We start from the raw sequence: 20,428 nt of genomic DNA, 5'->3' as shown, positions 1-20,428 counted from the left end.
TTTGTGAAAAGTTATGAGACTCTTACCTGTACATATTCGTCATTGCTGACGCTATTGATTGAACTGTTTAACCACATAATACTTGAGTAAACTATTATGTAAAGTCACATGTATGAAAGAATTTGTATTGCTTAGTGTATTTTATATATTAGGCTATTGAAAGGTCAGTGCAAAGCCAAAATTTTATCTAGTTATATGATATTTACGTGTTAATATTATCTTTTATTTTTGTCTGTATTTTTTTGACGAATTTGGTGGTATTATCACCACCAAGGCTGGCAAAAATACCATCAAATTCTAGCCCGTGGAGGAAGGGCATATGAAAGGTGGCTACACTGAGCCACAGCGCCAAAGATCGCGCCAGAGAGTATTGTTCCGCCGCCTCCACTGGCAGTGATTATTGAGACGTAGCGGCAAGCAGTTCTTGCCGAGAAGTTGTGGTGGAAACTGCTTGTCGTGAAGTCAGAGTGAGATGTGGTAGTGGAGAGTGTTGTTCCATGTTTTATGCAGTGGTTTGATGGGAGAGATAGCAGATGTTGTTCGAATGGAGATATTGTAATGGTCAGAGTGCATTTCGTCAATATATATGGAGGTATTTTCTTTTATTCTTTTATTCTTTCAGTGACCTGAATAATGTGTCATTACAGGTTCAGTCAACAAAGCATCTGGCGTGTGTTCTTGTATTAGAGTGTAATTCTGGTTTTGTTGCGCAATTATAGTATTTCTAATTTTCTTTTATCACGTCAGTATAATTGGTATTTAAAAATTCTTGTCTTGTTGAAGAAGAACCGTGCCAGATGTGCGTTGAGTCGTACTACCACATACAGAACAGCTACACTAGTGTTTGTTGTTTCGTAGGTTTTATAGTTGCTGGGGACTTAATTAATTAATTGTGCTAACAGAAATTTTCTTACATTCTTTGTTGTCATTCTAAGCAGTCAGATTGCGTACTAAAACTAGTCAGAGCCAGGCGTTTACGAGACTTGCGTAATCGGACATACAGCTACAAAAAAAAAAAAAAATATTTTCATTAATACTTAATTAAGCCCCCATGCACCATTTCAACCATTTCAAGTTTTCTTTAGTCCTGCGTGGAGGTCTGTACCCGACAACAGTGTCCAGAAAAGTGATCTGATGTAGCACACTAATTTGTGAACACGCCCTCCAGCGATAAAGCCGGCATGAAATACCCACAACATTCCTTATATTTCATAAGCAGTTTTAGACATCGAAATGACGGTTTTGTAAATGATTGAGGACAGTATTTTTCCATGGTTATTACGCAAAACTTCATTATCTACCATGTTATTCACTAACTACAAGCTTTTTGAATGAATTAATGAATGAATGAAATTTGTAAGGACTATCGATAGCCAGTGCAATGAGAAGTGATGTTAGTTTTGGAACAACGTAGTGTAGTCATTACAATTTTAGGATAGGTTGTTTCATAATCTACTCAACAAACTTTTCCTCAGTTTCTCAAGAAACGTAATAAGCGACTGTTTCAGGATTCTCCCGCAGATGGGTCTATATAACGTGTTAGTGAAGTGACATTGTGTAAATTCCGTTATGTTTTTACAAAAGAAGCGATTTTTAACATGGTAAAGGAGAAATGTCAGTTTTACTAAAAATTAGTCACTGATGAATCTTCTATGACAGTTACAAGGGACTAACAAGCCAGGTGAAAATAAATCGCAACCTTTGTTGCATTTTCAGCGGAATTTTTTTAGATGCCAACCACAGCAGATGTGACAGTGGATCTATTTGAATGAATTGAGTGTGGCGTTGGAGGGGCTCTCCTTAATATTTATTAAAAATGTGAGGGTAGGCTTGAGTCCTGAACGGCTCTTTCTCTCCAGCGCTCAGTATTTCCGCTACAGCATCTGCCTGCAACCCCTACAACTACTCCTCTACCCCACACATACCCCGCCGATTGCGTATCCAGTAGCCACGTTATTTGTGCACACCCTGATGGGATGCATCATACTTACGGACAATATGCAAGAATAAGCAACACAGTTCAAATAATTTGCAAACCTGTTGCATATAGAGACGTAGCAAATTATGTTTCCTAAGGTTCAACTCCTAGTTCTTTGATGTTTTTATTATCTATCAATGATATCTCATTTTAGGTGGAAAATGAAGCAGAACATCGCCATTGTTCAAACGATGCAACTGTTACTGTGAAGTAAAACAAAGATGCCAAGAACAACATCAAAAAATAACTGTATCAAAATGTCAGCTTGCATACATGGCGTCAGTGACAGGATGGTAAAGATCCTCTACAGGCGGTCATCAAGCCTACGCACTACAACAGCAACATAAATCGTGGATAATCTTCAGTCCACTGGACTGTTTGAGTTAAGCTACAGGTGATTGGTAGTCTATATTTCTGCGGTTGAAGCCGGCCGTTGTAGCCGAGCGGTTGTAGGCGCTACAGTCCGCAACCGCGTTGCTGCTACGGTCGCAGGTTCGAATCCTGCCTCGGGCATGGATGTGTGTGTTGTCCTTAGGTTAGTTAGGTTTAAGTAGTTCTAAGTTCTAGGGGACTGATGACCTCAGACGTTAAGTCCCATAGTGCTCAGAGCCATTTGAACCATCTTTTCTTACAAATTCTCTGAATTACACTACTGGCCATAAAAAGTGCAACACCAAGAAGAAATGCAGATTATAAACGGGTATTCATTGCACAAAATATATTATACTAGAAGTGACATGTGATTACATCTTCACGTAGTATGGGTGCATAGATACTGAGAAATCAGTACGCAGAACAACCACCTCTGGCCGTAATAACGGCCTTCATACGCCTGGGCATTGAGTCAAACAGAGCTTGGATGGCGCGTACAGGTACAGCTGCCCATGCAGCTTCAACACGATACCACAGGTCATCAAGAGTAGTGGCTGGCGTATTGAGACGAGCCAGTTGCTGGGCCACCACTGATCAGACGTTTTCAATTGGTGAGAGATCTGGAGAATGTGCTGGCCAGGGCAGCAGTCGAACATTTTCTGTATCCAGAAAGGCCCGTACAGGACCTGCAACATGTGGTCGTGCATTATCCTGCTGAAATGTAGGGTTTCGCAGGGATCGAATGAAGGGTAGAGCCACGGGTCGTAACACATCTGAAATGTAGCGTCCACTGTTCAAAGTGCCGCCAATGCGAACAAGAGGTGACCGAGACGTGTAACCAATGGCACCCCGTACCATCACGCCGGGTGATACGCCAGTGTGGTGATGACGAATACACGCTTCCAATGTGAGTTCACCGCGATGTCGCCAATCACGGATGCGACCATCGTGATGCTGTAATCAGAACCTGGATTCATCCGAAAAAATGACGTTTTGCCATTCGTGCACCCAAGTTCGTCGTTGAGTACACCATCGCAGGCGCTCCTGTCTGTGATGCAGCGTCAAGGGTAACCGCAGCCATGGTCGCCGAGCTGATAGTCCATGCTGCTGCAAACGTCGTCGAACTGTTCGTGCAGATGGTTTTTGTCTTGAAAAAGTCCCCATCTGTTGGCTCAGGGATCGAGACGTGGCTGCACGATCCGTTACAGCCATGTGGATAAGATGCCTGTCATCTCGACTGCTAGTGATACGAGGCTGTTGGGATCCAGCACCGCGATGGGTATTACCCTTCTGAACCCACCGATTCCATTTTCTGCTTGCAGTCATTGGATCTCGGCCAACGCGAGCTGCAATGTCGCGATACGATAAACGACAATTGCGGTAGGCTAGAATCCAACCTTTATCAAAGTCGGAAACGTGATGGTACACATTTCTCCTCCTTACGCGAGGCATGACAACAATGTTTCACCAGGCAACGCCGGTAAACTGCTGTTTTTGTATGAGAAATCGGTTGGAAACTTGCCTCATGTCAGCACGTTGTAGGTGTCGCCACCGGCGCCACCCTTATGTGAATGCTCTGAAAAGGTAAACATTTGCTTATCACAGCATTTTCTTACTGTCGGATAAATCTCGCATCTGTAGCACGTCACCTTCGTGGTGTAGCAATTTTAATGGCCAGTAGTGTATAATGAAATAAATGTAATTAGAAATATGATTTAATCACCACCTAGCAAAGAGCAGCCATAGGACAGAGAGTAGCACGGCCGGGGCAACACAGCAGTGTGGTGATGTGTTGGTACAGTGTGTGGATGTAAACCGTTAGGTTTTGGGAACCAATCCCGTCCGGGTGACCTTTTCTCACTATGACTTTTAACCTAGAACTCACCATTCAATGATGTGAAGATACGCATTTCGAAATAGACGACAATTCCAATTTCTTCCTTTCTCTCAGATTACGGCACTCTCAGTTCACTGCGAATTTTTCGAAAAAAAGGCAGGGAGTTATTCAGCTTTGAAATATCATAACACATATGACCAATAACGCAAAGTTAACCACCTTGTCATTAGGCTTATAATTTTAAGTAATCAAATATTTTAACTAATTGTTTTCCTCCTATCATACTACACAGCGAAAAAACATACGAATCGAAAATATGTGCTGTTTTAGTTTTTATGCTACAAGTAAAAAGTTTTACGCAAACCCATACTTCAGTAACTTTGCTTCATATACATACAGTAAGTTCTTTCAGAAGCGCAGCAGATGACTCAACTTTCAACTTTCTGCCTTCCTTACATCAAACCTAAATGTGCACACGAGTTTCCATGCAAGGTGAAGAAGTCTGCCCAGAGTCCATAACAAAGAACTGCGACAACGAGTTTCAACAATGCATCACAGTGCATGCTAAGCGACGCTGGGGGGGGGGGGGGGGGATGGGGTGCTGTAAAAGGATCCAAGCTTGTACGTCGTGCGTACTTTTGTTTATTTTTTCTCTTATTTGTGCCATCTCTTGTGCAATCTCGGACACCTGGTGAATCACTGTCACACACACGCCTATGGTTCGCGTACGGTCTTTACACTGCTTGGAAACATATACCTTACTTCATGATTGGTTCCTATCACTGCCATGATGTCACTCCAAACGCCAATTCAATATGGAACACATAACATTCATTCCTCCACACAACTTTGGCGACATATCCTATTTATACTGCGAAAGTTATGTAGAAGCTATGATATTCAATTACCCAGTGCTGTTCCCTGAAATTGTTTATAACTGTACTCAATGGCCCGCAAACACATTACGTTATATCACGCAGGTAGCCTGGCCGTACATTCTCAATGCTACCTACGCGGAGCCGAATTGGATCATTAATATTACATACAGGGAATGCTAAGGTAACATCATGTGTCAACTGGAGGAAGCAGAATCCACAAAGATATACGCAGCTGAAATGCGTAATGCGAAAGTACTCAGCGAGTTGTTTCTTTTCTGTTACATCTTTGTAATCTAATGAGCATAAAAATTTCCAATTGCATTAGTCTCCAGGTCCTACAACAAATTTTGGAGTCTATTGGGAAACACGAGCAAAGGACGCTAGAAAACTTCCGACCAGGATACAATTCAGAAAGTATAGGAAGTTCATAATTTCAGTGAAGGAAATATGTGAGGAAAGTTTGTAACTGAATAAGCAGCATATATTTTACGAATGATCTGAGCTAGCAGTTACAAGCGTAGGGCACATGGGGAACAGTAAGGGAAGGGTTGACAATAAGTAAGCATCATGGCAAGGCTTAATGGTGGTGATAACCATGGCAGGCTGCGTAAAGTCGGGAAGAAAACTGACGACTAGAAAAGAGATGCCATAGTAAAGAGGCTTAAGCAGTGCGAACAAACTGTTTTTGTCTATTCCAGATGTTTCTTAGTTTACTGGCTGTTCTGATGCGACCAGCAACGAATTTCCGTCATACACAAATCTCGGCGTCAGAGGATAACTCACATCCTCAGGATAACTCACATCCCCAATTATTTCTTGGATACGGTACAATATTTGTCTACCTCTTCAGTTTGTACTCTGTACGGCTTCCTCTAGTACGACGGCAGTTACTCTCCGATTTCTTAACACGCGTCTTATCATCCTGTCCTTTATTACAGTCAGTGTTTTGCACATACCCATTCCACATAGGTTGTATGTGGAACTGCCACATCTATTATCCTGTTCGTTCACTTAATTTTCAGAATCCTTCTACAGCAACATTTCTCATATGCATAGAAAATCTTATTTTCTAGCTTAACCACATTCCGTGGAACACTTCCACAAAATTTTGTGCTCCAGGCGTACGTAGCCAGAAATTTCCTCAAATTATACTAGCTTTGGCCTTTATTGGCCATGTGCTATTTTGCTTCTTTCCCCTCATCTACTTGGTCGTCCCAGATTCTGACGCAACGATTATCACTAATAACGGTCTGATAGTCATATTTGCTTCGTGTATCTCTGGTTTGGTTTCAGTCCATTACCTCTGCACGCCGAACAGTCCACTCATTCAGCAGGTCTTGCATTTCTCCCTCACTTTTATTGGGGATAGCTGCGTCACTGCCGAGTCGTATCATTAGTATTCTTTCTTCTTGAGTTTTGATTACACATTAACACCGATCTGTTATTTCCGTAATTGCTTCTATGTCTAGGTGAATCGCTGTGGAGAAAGACTGCATCCCAGTCTTACACGCTTTTAAATCTATACCACTTCTCCCTTAGTTTTCTGTCTTTATTGTTCTCTCTTGAGTCTGGTACACATTGTTTGGTATCCACCTGTGCCTACCGCAGACAGTGTCTGTGATTCATATATCACGGCTAATTAATCACCTCTCTGGCATAATGCTGCTCTGTCTTATCACATACATACGGGAGAGAACAATGCAAGCCCTCTATAGTTGGCACACGCCGAATACAATACTGACAGATCGGTAATTACGTGACCTCTCCGAACAGTACACAGCGCAATAATCAAAAGCGCTGTTTGCAATTTAATACAAAGCTGTGAGAGCAATTTGTTTTACCAGTCTACAGATCATAAATACGTGTAAGCCTGTGTATCTACACTTAAAATGACCTAATGTAATACCAATTTTAAAAATAAGAACCCTCATCAGTGTTTATTGGATGCCAGTACTAAAAATTTGGTGTCTCCAGCTCCGGTAAGAATCACAATGTTGTACTGTCTTCCTTCACTCCCCCGCCTTTCTCTTACTCTTCCCCAGCATCATCCCTTTTCTTGGGAAATAGGGATGATCCTCAACTGAACGTTTTGAAGACTGCTGCGAGTTGGTGTTCAAAGGGACGGACCAGCAACAATAGATGGAAACAAAGTCCGTTAAGCAAACACGGCGTGTCCGACTAAAATACTGCCTTCTTAAATCAGTTACGATCTCTTTCCTTGGGAATCAAAGAAAAGCTTCAAGAAGCTACTTTAGAATTAGCCTCATCATGAACATGTCTGAAATTAATGTGCTACGAATATGGGCACGGAATGGCAAAAGTTTGACGGTTATGGCAAAACTGGAAACACTGAGGAATGACATCAATATGCCAGAAATATGTACTGAATAGATTGTTGTTGTTGTTGTGGTCTTCAGTTCAGAGACTGGTTTGATGCAGCTCTCCATGCTGCTCTATCTCTGCAAGCTTCTTCATCTCCAAATAACTACTGCTCCCTACATCCTTCCGAAGCTGCTTAATATACTCATCTCTTGGCCACCTTCTACGATTTTTACGTTCCACACTGCCCTCCAATATTAAATTGCTGATCTCTTGATGCATCAGAACATGTCCTACCAACGGATCCCTTCTTCAAGTTGAGCCACATATTCCTCTTTTCCCCAATTCTATTCAGTACCTCCTCATTAGTAACGTGATGTAATCAACTAATATTCAGCATTCTTCTGTAGCACCAGCTTTCGAAAGCTTCTATTCTCTTCTTGTCTAAACTATTTATCGTCCATGTTTCACTTCCATACATGGCTACAATCCATACAAATACTTTTAGAAAAGATTTCCTGACACTTAAATCTATACACGATGTTAACAAATTTCTCTTTTTCAGAAACACTTTTCTTGCCATTGCCAGTCTACATTTTATATCCTCTTTACTTCGACCATAATCTGTTATTTTTCTCCCCAAATAGCAAAACTGATCCACTACTTTGTCCCATTTCCCAATCCCCTCAGCATCACATGATTTAATTAGACTACATTCCATTATCCTCGTTTTGCTTTTGTTGATGTTCATCTTATATCCTACTTTCAACACACTGTCCATTCCGTTCAACTGCTCTTCCAGGTCCTTTGCTGTCTCTGACAGAATTAGAATGTCATCAGTAAACCTCAAGTTTTTATTTCTTCCCCATGAATTTTAATTCATACACCAAATTTTTATTTTGTTTCCTTTACTGCTTGTTCAATATACAGATTGAATAACATTGGGTGTAGGCTACCACCCTGTCTCACTTCCTTCCCAACCAATGCTTCCCTTTCATGCTGCTCGACTCTTATAACTACCATCTGGTTTCCGTACAAATTGTAAATAGCCTTTCGCTGCCGTTATTTTACACCTGACATCTTCAGAATCTGAAAGAGAGTATTCCAGTCAACACTGTGAAAAGCTTTCTCTAAGTCTCCAAATCTAGAAACGTAGGTTTGCCTTTCCTTAACCTATCGTCTAAATGAGTCGTAGGTCAGTATTACCTCGAGAGTTCCAACATTTCTATGGAATTCGAACTGATCTTCCCCAAGGTGACAGGTATGTGATTTTCACACTTGCCAACACCTGCTTTGTTTGGGATTGGAATTATTATAGTCCTCTTGAAGTCTGAGGGTATTTCGCCTACCTCATACATCTTGCTCACCAGCTGGTAGAGTTTTGTCAGGGCTGGCTCCTCCAAGGCTATCAGTAGTTCTAATGGAATGTTGTCTACTCCCGAGACCTTGTTTCGACTTATGTCTTTCAGTGCTCTGTCAAATTCTTCAAGCAGTATCATATCTCCCATTTCAACTTTGCCTACGTCCTCTTCCATTTCCATAATACTGTCCTCAAGTACATCACCCTTGTCTAGACCCTCTATATACTCCTTCCACCTTTTTGCTTTCCCTTCTTTGCTTAGGACTGGTTTTCCGTATGAGCTCTTAATATTCATACACATGGTTCTCTTTCTCCAAAGGTCTCTCTATCCGGCAGGACTGTATAGATTACTGAAGTGAAATGGAAAAGACTAAAAGATCGTCTCAGCCGAATGAAGTTGGAGATCCTACTGCAACTTAGAAATAAGCTGTATAGCTTTCTTCGTAGTCCCAATTCTTGCTATTTCTGCTACATTATCCCACACAATGGTGGAAATTCAGACTGCCGTAGGAATTTATAAATGGCGGAATTCTTGTTCAGTAATATCCTAAGTCATTTGGACTGCTTTGCCCTCCACTTTAACGCATGTATCCGTATCGTTTCAAGAAGCACTTGAGCCCTCCTACAGTCATGCTTTATCGTCTCTAGCACGTTTTGTGGCCGTTTACCCGAAATTTTCATTTGATTGGTCGTGTTGCACATGGAAATGGTGTGGTCTCTTGAAGAGACTGGAGGAGTTATGCCTGTTACATATTTTGCTGTTCCAGTATGTACCACAGCTCAAACCACTTGCTAGACAGCTTGTCATCCAGTGTTACTAGTTGATATAGGACGTATCGGTGTGTCATATCAAGCCGAACTGAGTGATAAAAACTTGTTATTGTGATGTCAATGTAAGGCCAGTACCAAATAAATATTTTTAGAATGCTTGTTTCTAACTATTTCCACGGTGAAGTCACCTACAAATATTTTGTATATACAGGCAGGTATTGTGATCATTGGTGCCTTAATAATTACATACTTCAGTGTGTTAGTTGTTGTCTTTCTGCATCCAACATTCTCCCCACAAATATATCACAAAAATTTTTATCTGGTGTTTTCTGCATGATCGTAGCTACACCACCAAATGGACTACTCCTGTCAATATGGGATAACTGGTTTGCATCCACGTATCCAGATTTCAACGCCTGACCTACTGCCCAGGGGAAAATAAGCATTGATGGCTTGCTCTTGCCACATGTAGTTCGAGATACTAACCAACCTAAAAATATTACTCCTAATAGCTGTAATTATTGTCTACCATTGAGATAAATACTGATGTATTGTTGGTCAGTACATTGTACCCTGTCACCAATAAAATACCTGTACCTGTGCCCCTACCACCACGTACAAAAGTAAAAGAGCTACGCCAAAAACATTTGACTTTAGATCTCAGATACAAAGGGAAACGTTTGAAAGGACACAGATAGCTTTGTATCAATGACTGCTCATAATCTGGTGCATATTAGGAGTCTTTGACTCGTCGTTGATTCTGGAACCTTCAGGGACATCGCATGACGAAGAGCTTCATTACTTTTTGTTTTTCTGGAAAACAACATAGAACCTACAGCATGATGGAAGAATGAAGATCTTAACCTCACAGCCGCCGGTTCCGATTCCGCCGCCATAGCGCAACGCTGCGAAACCTCGCCCTGTCTCCCGTCCAGTAAATTCGGATACGGACCATAACAAAAGGCTGCCCCCGGTTCACAGAGGAAATAAAGTCTCGCGACATCTGGCAGAGTACGGTAGGTGCCGGAAACGAAATTAACGCGGCCGTAACTCGGCAGCCGCCCAGAATAGGGGGGCGCCCTGGTCTAGGAGCGAGGTTCTCTCTCCGCCAACTCCGCTCAAAGTTCCCCCGGGTCTCTAATTAATTCAGTCTCATTTGGCCTCAAATCTCGGATATAATATCCGCGGAATATTCTCAGGGAGGTGACGTAACGCTGTTACAGCGTTAGTCCCCCCCCCCCCACCCCTCTGCGCTCTCAGCGCCGCCACCCCGCGCAGACAGCCCGCCCCAGGCGTCGCCGTGGCGCCGAGGGATTTCCGACTTCTGATGGAGACGTACAGCGGCTCTGGTGCGAGGTGGATTTGTAGGATATGCGGTGGGGAAGAAACGTCGAGGCATCTAAGTCTGACTTACGTGTTGCTGAAATAGTGAGCCGTACAGACGTCTGATTCAGTCGACGCAATGAAATGTGAAAGAAGACGTCTAAGATTTTTCGAGTAATTGTAATTCTTACTTTTTTACTAAATAGCTTATCGGCTGGTTTGATGCCGTACGAGAAGACTGTATTAAGTGGGTTCCTTTTTAACATCAGGTGAATGTTTCGACGGCTTGTCAAATAGTAATAGTGACACAGTTATTGCTTTGCCTTGCACGATGATGACACTTTACATAACAATAAAGATGTTGAAACACTGGATGCATTTGCAAGAAAGGTACTTAGACGAATTATCGGCCCAATCTGTGAAAGAGGAAGATGCGGGAGGAGATACAACCATGAGTTGTATACCATATACAAAGACCAACCCATCAGAAGGATAGTGAAATCATCCAGACCGAGGTGGGTGGGACATGTGGCTCTCATGAATGATACAGAAGTACCAAAAAGAATATTACAAGGAAAGCCAGGAGGGCAGAGGGGACGTGGTCGACCAAGAGCCAGATGGGAAGATTGAGTAATCGAAGATCTCAGGAAGATGGGCTATAGAAACTGGAGAGTATTGGCAGAGAGAAATGGAAGGAAATTGTAGAAGAGGCCAAGGCTCATCATGAACTGGTGAGCCAAGAAAGAAGAATAAAATATAACAATCCACGTATGCATCTTGGTTTCATTCAAAAGGTATTTCCTCCATTGCTCCTTGCAGTTCCAAACCAAACATCCTAGAGCGCTTAAGTTCCTGTCCCATTACACGTCTCCTCCTGTAGTAAGGGTTTTACTATAGATTAGTTTAATCATATATGCATCATAGGACGTCATCTATAACCTACACTGCTCATTCTTAGCAATATTCACTCTTTCTTATCCTGACAGTTCCTTCTTCTACAATTTACTCAAAGTCCTCTTTCACTTCACTGTACTTTCGTGCATTACACGCACAGTTTCAGAAAATGCTTAATTTTTTGACATTATTCTATATAAATATTTTATCTGTTGAATCTATCATTCATTAAATTTTTCCACATTTTGTTTGTTATTAACAGTTGGAGCCTATTAACTGACTTGTCCACTTCATATAAAAAGTTATTCCCGTACTTCATACTTCATCTTGAAGCACCACGTTATTAACGAACAGTAGCCAGAGAAACTGTCTTCTTTTGAAATTTTATTTTGTTTCTCTTGTTCTTCTGCACTATACAAGTCAAAAAGTGCAAGTGATGAGGTGCATTCATAGTTGTAGCGTGCGGGTACCTCGTGGCGCGATTCAGCATCGATAGATCCCCATCGTTAGCTGCACCGCTGAAGAAGTGCGTCCGAGGTGGCGATTGCTCTCTCAGTGATCGAGCGTCAAAGGGTGTTTGTGGCGGGGGGGGGGGGGGGGGCGGTGGTAAGCGTACTGACGTCGTGGCCGATAAGATCCTTGGCTCGATAAAATCCTTAGTCCACTGCTGCATTTAGAAAGTGAGCCAGAACTGGTTGTGTGATGCCCTGCGTCGGCAGGATCAGCGGAGGTTACCAGATGCAGACGTTAAATGAAACAACAAGTTTACTGTTACCAGTCACCGATTTATTTTATTTTTTCCACGACGCGTTTCGAAGGTTTAAACCTCCATCATCAAGTGGATTTACATTAGTTAGTATTACATATGTGTGTATGTTGTGTTACGATTTTGGAGGAACTTGTGGCACTGCCTAGTGGGGCAAAGAGTGTCATCTATTTATGATTTTACTGCTGTAGCCAATATGATCATTGTAATTCAAGCCTGTAACATTTCAACTAATTGTTATTAGCAAGTATGAAGTTTAAGCCATTTTAACATTTCACCTGATTGCATAAACGAGTACGAATGTTTAGCTGTTTTAACCTTTCAAAATTGGATTTATATACCACATGAAGAACACACACATATATTCGACACCTCAAAACAAACACCCCCAAATGGTTTAAACGATTATTCTGTAATAATGTTGTTACGATCTATATTCTTTGCACTTTGCGATTATGTCTTCTCTTCTGCTGTACGAACCTTGCACCCAGATGATTCCAGACGCTATATTTGTTTACAAATGTGGCAGTATACATGCGAAGTGTTACGACAGAAAAAGGAACCTGTGACCACTGGAGGTACTCTAGTTTACTTATTAAAGTTTACCATTAGATATCAGTTTATTTTTTGTCAAAAGTTATCCAAAACCATATTCTGAAATAGTGTCTTGTTTCCCCACTAGGCAGTGCCACAAGTTCCTCCAAAATCGTAACACAACATACACACATATGTAATACTAACTAATGTAAATCCACCTGATGATGGAGGTTTAAACCTTCGAAACGCGTCGTGGAAAAAATAAAATAAAACGGTGACTGGTAACAGTAAACTTGTTGTTTCATTTAATGTCAGTAACAGTCACGGTAAAGCCTAACCTAAAAATGTTTGCATTTAAAGATGCAGACGTTATTTCGGTGTGTTGCTTGGACACCTACTTGTGTTTGGGAATTCCTGGGAATTACTGTGAGCATTCAATTAAGTCCCATCTATTATAGTTGATGTGTAAAAGGCTACCATCATCTGTAAACAAGTTGTGAACTTTTGAGATTTCAGCGCACAACTCGCTTTTTCCCAATTTCCTCCATTACCTTTTCATGTGGTAATTTTTTTAAACTTGGTATCCACTAATTTACACTGATCAGCCAAAACATTATGACCACTTGAAACATCCCCTTAGAAAATTTTACAAATGACAGCGTTGGAAAACCTCTAACGTTATTTGATTTTCAAACACCTGAGCAGAACTGAACGTACTCAGTCATTTCTCTCTTTACTTCTTCTGATCATCACTAAACTGACACACAATATGTTTAGCGCAACGCAATCTGACTTTAAATAATTCCTAGAAAATAATGGCCCTGACTAACAATAACCTATACCTTTCATGAACCACTTACCGTACAAAAATCTTCGTTACTCGAACTACTGCAATACAGCGAGCGCCAATACTGCCAGCTAAATAAAAGATTCTAATTACTAAAGGCACTAACTACTGATAGGCATAGTTATAAATGAAAGATTTTGATAGAGAACAAACAATGTATTTACCTTAATAATGTTCAAAAGTTATCATATATATATATATATACAGGGTGTTACAAAAAGGCACGGCCAAACTTTCAGGAAACATTCCTCACACACAAATAAAGAAAAGATGTTAAGTGGACATGTGTCCGGAAACGCTTAATTTCCATGTTAGAGCTCATTTTAGTTTCGTCAGTATGTACTGTACTTCCTCGATTCACCACCAGTTGGCCCAATTGAAGGAAGGTAATGTTGACTTCGGTGCTTGTGTTGACATGCGACTCATTGCTCTACAGTACTAGCATCAAGCACATCAGTACGTAGCATCAACAGGTTAGTCTTCATCACGAACGTGGTTTTGCAGTCAGTGCAATGTTTACAAATGCGGAGTTGGCAGATGCCCATTTGATGTTTGGATTAGCACGGGGCAATAGCCGTGGCGCGGTACGTTAGTATCGAGACAGATTTCCAGAACGAAGGTGTCCCGACAGGAAGACGTTCGAAGCAATTGATCGGCGTCTTAGGGAGCACGGAACATTCCAGCCTATGACTCGCGACTAGGGAAGACGTAGAACGACGAGGACACCTGCAATGGACGAGGCAATTCTTCCTGCAGTTGACGATAACCCTAATGTCAGCGTCAGAGAAGTTGCTGCTGTACAAGGTAACGTTGACCACGTCACTGTATGGAGAGTACTACGGGAGAACCAGTTGTTTCCGTACCATGTACAGCAGCTGATTGGCCTCCACGGGTACACTTCTGCGAATGGTTTATCCAACAATGTGTCAATCCTCATTTCAGTGCAAATGTTCTCTTTACGGATGAGGCTTCATTCCAACGAGATCAAATCATAAATATTCACAATCAACATGTGTGGGCTGACGAGAATCCGCACGCAATTGTGCAATCACGTCATCAACACAGATTTTATGTGAACGTTTGGGCAGGCATTGTTGGTGATGTCTTGATTGGGCCCCATGTTCTTCCACCTACGCTCAATGGAGCATGCTATCATGATTTCATACGGAATACTCTACCTGTGCTGCTAGAACATGTGCCTTTACAGGTACGACACAACATGTGGTTCATGCACGATGGAGCTCCTGCACACTTCAGTCGAAGTGTTCGTACGCTTCTCAACAACAGATTCGGTGACCGATGGATTGGTAGAGGCGGACCAATTCCAGGGCCTCCACGCTCTCCTGACCTTAATCCTCTTGACTTTCATTTATGAGGGCATTTGATGGCTCTTGTCTACGCAACCCCGGTACCAAATGTAGAGACTCTTCGTGCTCGTATTGTAAACGGCTGTGATACAATACGCCATTCTCCAGGGCTGCATCAGCGCATCAGGGATTCCATGCGACGGAAGGTGGATGAATGTATCCTCGCTAACGGAGCACATTTTTAACATTTCCTGTAACAAAGTGTTTGAAGTCACGCTGGTACGTTCTGTTGCTGTGTGTTTCCATTCCATGATTAATGAGATTTGAAGAGAAGTAATAAAATGAGCTCTAACATGGAAAGTAAGCGTTCCGGACACATGTCCACATAACGTATTTTCTTTCTTTGTGTGTGAGGAATGTTTCCTTAAAGTTTGGCCGTACCTTCTTGTAACACCCTATTTTCAGCGTATCCAATATTACAAATTTAGTCTTTCTGATTGACACACTTCCAGATCGTCCGCTCTCAAAATTCTGCCATCTCTCTCCCCACATCCACCACTGCTGGCAGCTCATCTCCAACTGCGCAACGCTACGCGCTGTTCACATCCAGCTGCCCAACACTACAATAGCAAATATTCCAACAATGCAAACCAGTCACAGACTGCTCACAGCACAGTTAGTGATTTTCGTCCAGAGCGCTACGTGGCGTTACCAACATAAAAACCTAAAGAGCTTACTTACACACCGGCCACCGAGACGTTGGATGTCGCCTGTTGGTGTTGAGGGCGCATGGCTTCGCAACAAAAGTATATAAGTGGAGCAGAAACGGACGGAGGTTCACCATAGCGAAGATATTGGGTGCAAATGAGGAAATTCAGTGGGATAAGCGACTTTGAGAACAGGCAACTAGGGAGGGCCTGTGAATGAGTATATCCAAAACGAGGAGGCTGGTCAGTTGCTCACGTGCTACTGTCGTGAGTATCTACGGAAAGAGGTAGAAGAACAGTGAAACTATAACTAGGCACTAAATGGTTCGACGTCCACGACCCTTCACAGAACGTCGTGTACGGAGGCTTTTTTTGCTTTATAAAGTAAAAAAGATCTGTGCCATCTCTGCCGAAAAAGCAAAACGCTGGTGCACCGTTCATTGTTGAAGATGGAGATCCGCAACAGACCACTCATATGTCTTCACATGTTGACAAAATGGTTCAAATGGCTCTGAGCACTATGGGACTTAACTGTTGACGTCATCAGTCTCCTAGAACTTAGAACTACTTAAAGCTAACATAAGGACAACACACACATCCATGCCCGGGGCAGAATTCGAACCTGCGACCGTAGCCGTTGCGCGGTTCCAGACTGCAGCGCCTAGAACCGCTCGGCCACTCCGGCCGGCTCACATGTTGACAAACGACATCATTAGTTATTGTGGTGTCACCGCCAGACACCACACTTGCTAGGTGGTAGCCTTTAAATCGGCAGCGGTCCGTTAGTATACGTCGGACCCGCGTGTCGCCACTATCAGTGATTGCAGACCGAGCGCCGCCACACGGCAGGTCTAGAGAGACTTCCTAGCACTCGCCCCAGTTGTACAAACGGCTTTGCTAGCGATCTTTCACTGACAAAATACGCTCTCATTTGCCGAGACGATAGTTAGCATAGCCTTCAGCTACGTCATTTGCTACGACCTAGCAAGGCGCCATTACCAGTTACTATTGATACTGTAAAGCAAGTACCGTCAAGAGCGACGTTCACCATTTATGGATTAAAGTTAAGTATTCCAACAGATTCGTCCTTTTTTGCTAAAGTCTAATTTCCTTGTCCTGGTCCAGACCTCACGCCAGCCTGCGTCAGCTAAAACGCGTGCCTTTCGGCTTCCTCTAATATTACGGTGTTGCTCTCCTGCCAACCCACAACAGTTATGATTGCAGTGAACACGAGACCATCGACATTCGACCGTCCATCAATGGAAGCGTGTCGGCTCTATATTTACTAAACTAGGTCTCTGTCCATCTCCACAAACGCCGTTACCAAGGCGAACGGAGGCTCGAAACGTGCAGCGCGTCACGGGCGCAGGTTGGTGGGAGAATCATCATGCTCGGGGAGACATTCTCCTGAGCTTGCATGGGACCTGTGGTAACCGAACACACGCTGACAGCTCCGAACCATTTGCATCCCTTCATGCTCGATGTCTTCCCCCACGACGATGTCATCTTTCAGCAGTATAGCTCTCCGTATCTCGAAGCCAGAAAAGATCTAAAGTGTTATGAGTAGCATTATAGTGAACTCACGTTGATGTCTCGGCAGCCCAAGACGCCTGATGTACAACATATGGAAGCTTTCTCTGTCGCTCCTTTTGTAAGCAAGTTACATGACCTGTGCGTATACTCGTATATCCAATGCCACATACCTTCACAAATCAACCAAAGAATCCCTGATACGCAGAATCAGTGACGTATTTCGTTGCAACGGCGGACAAACAAGTTGTTAAGTAGGTGGTCATAATGGTTTGCTCGTCAGTGTGCTTGTTGTAGGATACAGCTTCAGTACATAAGTGGATTGTATCGTCAGTTCCATTAAAAGAGTACTGAGTAAAGAAGTGCTTAATCCTAAATTGGTTGCACTCTCTGTAGCGGTACTAATTCAGAGCTTAAAAACTCAGCTGGCCAACCAGGTAGAGTGCTGTTGTTTTGGCCCTACACGGGCATCTTGTCTGCTTGACCAACTAATGCTATTTCATGTAAACTTGTCACCAACCTATTTACTTGGCTCGCTTGTTTTTCACAATTACATGCGATCTCTTTTGTTTGTGAGCGTATGTCGGATGTTAATTGCCTGTTAATAATTTCTGTAGGTATTTAAAGCTCAAATTTGAAATGTGTTGTTGAACGCCACATTGCTGACCTTATTAAGCTTCGGTGTTAAGGCTAGGATTGAATATCAAGATTTCAGATACTTTTTCTTAAGTTTCTTGTCTTAAAACTTTTTGTTACATTTTATTTTAGAGGTTATGTAAATTTTGCAACCAGTTGCCTTGCTTTCAAAAGGAAATGTCACCAGAAAATTAAATTTTTTTGGTAGCTGCTGAGAGATTTAGATCTTTTTGATGTGGCAATGAACTGGTTTATTTTTTATTAAATTTGTTAATACACCGGTCAACAAAAGTTTGTAATGTGACAGAATTTATTACAATGACTCTTTATAGTAAACTCATGGTTGTTTGTACGGCACCTTATTAACAAAATAAACATAATCCCTTCTGAAAACAAGCACGATTTTGTTTAGTTACAAAGAATCATTACAAAATAAAGCAGGCTCTCCCCAAAGCGTACATCTAGAAAACAAAAACAGTGAAAGTCTTTATCTCATGATAATTATCAGTCTTTAGTAGTGCTCCCCATACATGCATGAGCTCTTTCCCAGTGCGAGGCATGCTTTGGATGAGGCCATCAAGTTTATCTTGGGGTATGAGGTCCCACTCACCAATGGCAGCTTCAGTGAGGTCGTGAAGACTGTCAGGTCAATTCGGACGCTGGGCAAACTGATGGGCTTCTAGCGCTTCTACATACCATGTCCGGTCGCAAACCAATCCTGGTCTCGTCAGCAAATATAACATTACTCCATTCTGAAATGGTCGAATGTTGATGTGAAAGAGCCCAAATCTTCGACTGCGTCAGTTCCGGTGGTCCAGTGCAAAACTTCTCATTGGTCTTCTGGAATGAAGACCACCCTGATTCAATCTTCTGCTCACTGTTTGATCTCAGCTATAAATGCCTGTTGCCCATGAAAAATAAGTGCCAATATTTCTGGTGGTCGATGTTGGCCACCTGCGAGCCCTTAGTTAGACAAAACGATACTGTATTGGTCTTGTCATACGAGGACGACCACAGCAGGGTTAAACGTTCACGTTTTCTGTTTCTCTGTAGTTTCTAAATGGCTCTGAGCACTATGGGACTCAACTGCTGTGGTCATAAGTCCCCTAGAACTTAGAACTACTTAAACCTAACTAACCTAAGGACATCACACACATCCATGCCCGAGGCAGGATTCGAACCTGCGACCGTAGCGGTCGTGCGGTTCCAGACTGTAGCGCCTTTAACCGCTCGGCCACTCCGGCCGGCTATGTACTTTCTCCACACCGTAGACACACCACTGACTGATATGTAAGCGATCGGCAACATCTTGCTGTGTATGACCTGCTGAAATTAAAGCCTCTGTCCTGACTCCGTCGAAGTATGCCTCTATGTAACGCGTTATTGCAGCGCTCAACACAACGTGAATGGAGATAGTGTAATACTGGACTGCTCGAGCTGTGCTGCTGCGGCAATGGTAAGTTTACACGACTGGGAAACGAGCATACCAGTAGTAAACACCGTCAGCAGTAAGGCTCTAACTGGATAATACGCGATGCGCCTGGGTCTACGAGACCCCTAGAATCAGAGACTACATTTTATGACAATATTCCAAAGTTACCTGCAGCCGTGGCCAGTTCCGCTTCGAGCGCCGAGCGGGAGTGTTCTTGTTACTTCACTTGCCGCAGCGTCGCTTCTGTGATGTTTCCCACGTTAGTGTTGTTCTGTCTGCAGAGTGAGTCGCAGGGCCTCCGCTCCGCCTTTACTGTCTGTTTGTGTTCGTCTACTTGCAGGGACGTCGGCCGCTCCGCTATGGCTACAGTGGTTTCTGTATGTGTTCCACGAAAAGGTACTGTGAGCTTTACTTTCGATAAAACAATGCGACACGTGCAGCCTGGGTCTTTAGAAATCCACTACTGGCTTGTCGATTAGATTCATGTGAACGCTGATCAGGTCCACACCGCTTGCTTTGGTGCAGACGAGTAAGTGTTTTAAGTGAAATTTATGGATCCTCTTCACGTTGAAAGATTACTGTCGCGACATGGCTCTCAAGTCCCGTTCAAGCATCGCGATAATTCCGTTAGCATGGAGTACTTCGTAGATGCTGAAATCGAATATACCAATGTTCGAGTGTTCAACCTACCACAGGAAGTTGATGACAACTTTCTGAAGGACGTATTGACTCCATATGGTAACGTGATAAAACGTCTGTCGTGAACGCTGTTCTACGCAACACAGATTACAGTGTTATATTGGAATTCGTTCCTTGGAAATGCATGTCAAACGCAATATTCCATCACATTTACAAGTGTTGTTACCGCGTCCGTGTCATGTATAGTGTTCAAGAGGGAACCTGCTTCCTATGTAATGAAAGTGGACACGTTCGG

The sequence above is a fragment of the Schistocerca cancellata genome, chromosome 5 (genome assembly GCF_023864275.1).
Source record: "Schistocerca cancellata isolate TAMUIC-IGC-003103 chromosome 5, iqSchCanc2.1, whole genome shotgun sequence".
Classification (NCBI taxonomy): Eukaryota; Metazoa; Arthropoda; class Insecta; order Orthoptera; family Acrididae; genus Schistocerca; species Schistocerca cancellata.
This window is presented reverse-complemented; position numbering follows the sequence as displayed.